Source organism: Triticum dicoccoides, chromosome 2B, assembly GCF_002162155.2.
Source record: "Triticum dicoccoides isolate Atlit2015 ecotype Zavitan chromosome 2B, WEW_v2.0, whole genome shotgun sequence".
Taxonomy (NCBI): domain Eukaryota; kingdom Viridiplantae; phylum Streptophyta; class Magnoliopsida; order Poales; family Poaceae; genus Triticum; species Triticum dicoccoides.
In genome coordinates, this window is record NC_041383.1 from 81,187,831 (window position 1) to 81,194,576 (window position 6,746).

Here is a 6,746-nt window from a genome sequence, read left to right on the forward strand (position 1 = left end):
CCGCGCTCGCCGGCCGCCGCCCCGAAGATCCTCGCCGGTGCCGCCGTGGCCTCGTCCCGATCGCGACCGAGGAGGACGCGCCGCTGCGCCCCTCATGGGCCCCCTCCTCGGCCCAGCGTGCCCGCGTCCCAGCAGCGCCAGCCTGCCTCGGCCTCCGTCTTCCTGGGCCAGCCCAGTGGTGAGATAACCCCCTAAACCCCGCCCCGTGCGCTGAATAGCTATTTGACGCTCGACCTGTTTTTTTTTCCTGAAAACGTCCAAGTCCCCAGAAACGCTTAAAATGTTGCATACTTTGACCTGCTGTATCTCTGCATCCGTAGCTCCGTTTCGTGCGTGTAATATGTCAAATTGTTCGCCTCGAATAGCACATCATTTGATTCCATTGCATCATATTCATTTGAGGTCATCTAGATGTCTGAATCATCGTTGCAAGAGTGCTTCATGCTGTTATCTGCTGGCTATTATCAGAACGAGCTCTTTTGTCATTTTTGCCATGATAGTCTGCATCCTATGAGGTTGATGTCTACATGTGTTTTGATCTATGCTATGTCTTCTTTACAGGGGTGCTTGCCATGTATTTTTGTGATCAATGTGGTGACTAGCACAAGCATGCAAACTAGGCTTCGTGATAATACTGATTTTAGTCCCTGTTCTGCTATTGTTTTGATGCCATGTAAACATGTTGTTACAGAGAGATCCATGCATAATTTGAGATACTTCAGTAAGGGTGTTTTGAACAATAGGTTATGCTCTATCCATACATGGTCCTGGTTGCAATTATTGGGTAGTCTAGCATGTCTTTTTCATGCTCTACTTTTGCTTGAAATTGTTTCCTGGCAGATTGTTTACGTGTTATTCAATTTGGTCAAGCTTGTTGTAGTTGATCCTTGCATGCTATGGACTTGTTCTTTACTTGCTTAGCTTCACAAACATGCCTTCTTACTGTTGGGTGCCTTGCCATGCCACGTTTTGCTCTGTAGTGAGTTCCACAAGCTCATCTACATGCCTTCATATTTATATTCCTGCCATGTTTGAATCTGTATAAAAACATGCTATGTTTACGTGGGTGCCATCATATTCTATGATCCTTTTTGGCTTATGGTCAGTAAGGGACTTTTTATCTATGCAATTAATAGATTCATGCCATGCCTTTGTTTGCCATGATAAGTTTCGGTAACATGTTGTTTGATAGCTCTAAACATTGCATCGTGCTCTTATTTTCTGCAAAGTCTGAAATTCTTGAAACTTGCAATCTTACCATGTGTGTTTGAGTATGTTCTAGTGATTTCTGGAGATAGTTCGGTGTTCATGTTTTGTAATGCTTTACCTGTACATCATGTCCATGTCTTTTGTTTTCATGTTGGGGTGCTGTAGCATGTTGTTTTGATGCTTGCAATATGCCTACTTGCTGTTTTGGACAGCTTATCCTTTAACTTGTATAGTGTGCATGTGTTGAACCGTTGCTCCGTTTTGAGGTGTTTGCTTGATGTTTGTATGCATTTTGCATCAATGCCATGTTTAACTTATTTTGCTCATATCTTCTAAGCCGTAGCTCCGAACTAAATGAACTTTATATGTAACTTGGCTAGAATCTCGTGTAGATCATCTTTGTGCATCTTAACTTGATGTTTAACTACTTGAACATAATGTTTATTAAGATCTGGACCAACTTCGAAATATGCATATGAGGACTTACCTGAATTGTTATATCTTGTTCCCGGCCTCATTTAAACTTGCCTTGATGTGTTGCTCTTGTTTGCATCATCTCTTGCCATGAGTAGCTACATGTAGTCTTGTCTTGCAGCATGCTTGTTTGTGCATCATGTCTTGTTCATGTGTGGTGTGTTTACTTTGTTGTGTGCTTCTTCTCGATAGTTCCTGTTTCGTTGCGATCGTGAGGATTCGTTCGTCTACGCTTGGTTCATCTTCATCCGTTCATCTTCTTCATGGACTCGTTCTTCTTCCTTGCGGGATTTCAGGCAAGATGACCGCTACCCTGGATCTCACTACTATCATTGCGATGCTAGTTGCTTCGTTCTATCGCTTTGTTGCGCTACCTATCATCTGTTTATCGAGCCATCCCATCTTGCCATGAACCTCTAACCTTTGACACCTTTCCTATGCAAACCGTTGTTTGGCTATGTTACCGCTTTTGCTCAGCCCTCTTATAGCGTTGCTAGTTGCAGGTGAAGTTGAAGATTGCTCCATGGTGGACAGGATTTTTGGTTGGGATATCACAATATCTCTTATATTATTAATGCATCTATATATTTGGTAAAGAGTGGAAGGCTTGGCCTTTTGCCTGGTGTTTTGTTCCACTCTTGCCGCCCTAGTTTCCGTCATACCAGTGTTATGTTCCCGGATTTTTGCGTTCCTTACGCGGTCGGGTGATTTATGGGACCCCCGTGACAGTTCGCTTTGAATAAAACTCCTCCAGCAAGGCCCAACCTTGGTTTTACCATTTGCCTCACCACCACCTATCCTTTCCCTTGGGTCGGCCAACCCGAGGGTCATCTTTATTTTAGCCCCCCAGGCCAGTGCTTGTCTAAGTGTTGGTCCGAACCGAGCAGCCTGCGGGGCCACCTCTTGGCAACTCGAGGGCTGGTTTTACTCATAGCTTGACTCATCCGGTGTTGCCCTGAGAACGAGATATGTGCAGCTTCTATCAGGATGTCGGCGCATCGGGCGGCTTTGCTGGTCTTGTTTTACCATTGTCGAAAAGTCTTGTAAACCGGGATTCCGAGTCTGATCGGGTCTTCCTGGGAGAAGGTCTATTCCTTCGTTGATCGTGAGAGCTTGTCATGGGCTAAGTTGGGATACCCCTGCAGGGTATAATCTTTCGAAAGCCGTGCCGTGATGGTCCGAAATTTGTTAATGTCCGGTTGTAGATAACTTGACACCAGATCCGAAATAAAATGCATCAACCGTGTGTGTAGCCGTGATGGTCTCTTCTCGGCGGAGTCCGGGAAGTGAACACGGTTTCTGGGTTATGTTTGACGTAAGTAGGAGTTCAGGATCACTTCTTGATCATTACTAGTTGACGACCGTTCCGCTTTCTCTCTTCTCGCTCTTATTTGCGTATGTTAGCCACCATATATGCTTAGTTGCTGCTGCAGCCTCACCACTTTACCCCTTCCTTTCCTATTAAGCTTTGCTAGTCTTGATACCCATGGTAATGGGATTGCTGAGTCCTCGTGGCTCACAGATTACTACAACAACAGTTGCAGGTACAGGTTTATGCGGTGATCTTGACGCGAGAGTGATGCTTGATTGCGTGGAGTTCTTCTTCTGCTTCTTCTTCGATCAGGGGATAGGTTCCAGGTCGGCAGCCTGGGCTAGCAGGGTTGATGTCGTTTGAGTTTCTGTTTGTGTTTCATCTGTAGTCGGATGTTGATCTTATGTATTGTGATGTTGTATTCGTGTGGCATTGTATGCCTTATGTATGTATACCCATATATTATGTAATGTTGATGTAATGATATCCACCTTGCAAAAGCGTCTCAATATGCGGGTCTATCCTTGGTGGGACCTTCGAGTTCCATTTGGATAGGGTCGCATATTGGGTGTGACAAGTTGGTATCAGAGCCTCGACCGACCCTAGGAGCCCCCTTGATTGTTGGCCGTTGTTGAGTCTAGAAGAAAATTATTTTGAGTCTTAGGATTATATATATCGGAGAGTAGGACTCTTTTTACTCCTCAGCCCCTTCGTCGCTCTGGTGAGGTCTCCTGACGTAGATGTTTTGACTGTCCTCTTCTCAAATTTCACTAAAAAAATTTAGGATCACGCGGGTATCTTGGAATTGTTTCGATGGTTTTGTGACGAGAACATTGTTCTTGGTGCCTCCTGTCTATTTATGTGGCTTTGACCCGGGGAGTTGAGCTCCGAGGTGTTGTCGTCACAATTTTATCATTGCAGTTCTGGAATACCTGAGTTTTGCTGACATCGAAAATCTCTTTTATGCAGTTGTTGGTGAGATAACCTCGACGTCACCCAGTACTGGGGCGAGTTTAGGAGTATTGCCATAACTCGTATAACGGATGCTTTTCGAAGGTTGAGGTACACGATTTCCGAAGGTCTCTTGGTTATGTGTTGACGGATGGATACAGCTGGATGTAGGTATTGTTAGTTTGGGTGAGATATATTGCTTCCCCTGTATCCCCAACACCAGATTGCATAACCAGAAAGTTTCGGGAGTTTTATAGGTGGGAATTCAAGTAGCTCTAGTTTTATATTTCCAACAGACACATGATACGATATGGGATCTATCATATGTTCGTTTCCGGCTTATTTCTCCAAGCCAATCCTTTGTTTTGTTTTGAGGTGTGGTATTTGAGTTGCTTCAATGTCAAATGTTGAATCCATACCTTTCATAAACGGTGTTCTCATATTGCTATGTGAATACTAATCCTTCTTGATCATCGAGGTCGACATGTTAATTCTTTTCAACCGGTGTGCTTCTCTTCAAAGTGGATCCGATCATTCTCCCCATCCGCAAGATCAATTCTATGTTTTCTCGATGGTGTTCATTTCATCTGTCCCAAGTTGTCCTTGTTTGTCCCCACCCTCCCACCCTTTTTCTTCAAGGAACCAGATTTCTTAATCAAGTATCCATTTATTCATGTGAAGTCTCTCCATTCTTTTCCGTCAATGTTCTTATCCGGTGATGCTCAAGAAGATGCTCACGAGCTTCAAGTTCATCATCATTCGTTCTTTTTTTCTTCTCCGGTGGTGTTAATTTCAAGCTTTCAGCGTTGATCATATTCCTTTCCTCATGTCAAATGCTTTCTCATGCCGGTGCACCTCTTAATCTTTCACTTCTCACTATTCATTTGTTCTGGAGTGCTGAAGATATCTCGGAAGACTTGTGTTTCCTTTCTCAATCCGTTCAAGATATTTCGAGGTTGTTATCTCATTCGAGCTATTTAATTCTACCGGTGCAATCTCTCCCTAAAATCATTTCCAACGGTGTTTTCTTTTGAGTGGGCCCTAACCCACGGGTTTTTTCCCAGGATCTTACCTGACTCTTCTAATTCTCCTGGAGTTATTCTCAATTCTTTCAAGTGTGACGTAAGTATGTATTCCATCAGTCACATGCCTTCCCCAAGATCGGTTTCAAATCATTTCATTGTTGGCTCAACCCCTTCGCTTTTCATTCTCCCGGAGTACCTCAGTAATTTTGGTGGTGTTTCTCGTTGTCATTTGAAGACCGAAGAAGAGTTTTCCCTCTCAATCTTGTCTGTTCTCTCGAAGATTCGTGGATCTAGTTTCATATCATCCTCTCGAATTATTTCAGTTTGCCAGATATTCTTTCTTAACCATCCGGAGTATGTCAGGAGTTGTTTTTCCATTTCTTTTCATCGGAGGCCATCATTCCAGCTATCGTTCTCCATTTAACCCGGCGCTTTGTTCAATTGTTCGCAAATCAGCTCGAGTTCTTCCCGTTCTCTTGTATCTAAATCCCCTCTAGCGTATTTGTTCTTCTAATTATTCCCGGTGATTCATTCTCTTTCGTCATTCAAATTTGAATTCTTACGGTGGTTCATTCAAGATTCTTTTTCCTTGATTATCATTTTAATTCATTCGATCTTTCCAGTCCTACCGGTGGTTGATGAAGACTCTCTCAAGTTTTGTGCTATCCCTTCTCAATCCTTTTCAAGAAGAATAAGTAGTATGCAAAATCCATTGCTTGTCATCAATTGAATTTGATGAAGGATAAGCATACAATAAATCTTATTCTTATTCCATTCAAGTGAGTAATCCCTTCCTTCGGAGTTTGTTCTTGATGAATAAATTCTAGTTCCAATTGTTTTCATCATTTCTTTCTGGAGTTCTAATTTCCTCGGCCTTTTCGTCGGAACCTCCATCTAAATCATCCCAAGGCTCATATTATTCGTTCATCTTTCATTCTATCTCATCATCCCTTCGTTACCGGAGTTCTTCATGGTGGTTCTTCATGATTTAATTCATTCTCCCAATTGTTCATCAAGATTCTTGTTCAAGGAGTTCAAGTATCTTTCCTTTTGCCTTTCGAAGTGCAATTAATTCTTCATTTTCTTTTGAAGTGGATTTTTGCATTTCTTCATTCTTCTTAGCTATTCAATCATTTCCGTTCGCGGCTGTTTATCACCTCATAATTTCTGAGATGTTATCCATAAGACCACAACAAGCTTATTCTTTCGTTGTTGATTTTCTCAACAACTCCATTCAATCCTTCTAAATTCTTTTCATTGAATACTCTTTCAATTCTTAACCAGAGTGTTGTGTCTATCATTCCTCTTTTAACCGGAGTCTCATCCAAGTGCTTTCATTTTGCCAAGTTCAAATTATATTCCTTCCATGTTCAATCGGAGTGCTGCCCAAATTATATCAATCTTATTCCTTCTCCATCTAGTTTTAATCGGAGTGTTGTGTTCTCATTCAAGTTCTCTCATCTTGTCAAGTTCATGTTCAATTTCTTCCATTTACAGTCGGAGTGTTATCCGAATTTGATATTCCTTGTTCCTTATTTATCTCGTTTCAACCAGAGTGGTTTCAATTCCTTCTTGTCTATTGTGCTCGTCATTCATGTCTTTGCAACCTTCAAGTTCTCGTAATGCTCCTTGTCCTCTTTTCTAACAGATTGTTTGCAATCTTGTTCATCTTCGTGTTTTCTTTCTTTCATATTTCTCAACCTCTCAAGGTTCGTGGTTTCACTCTTTTGTCGAAGAAGCAACTTAGTTTTACCTCTTCTCTTCCTCTTCCGTTT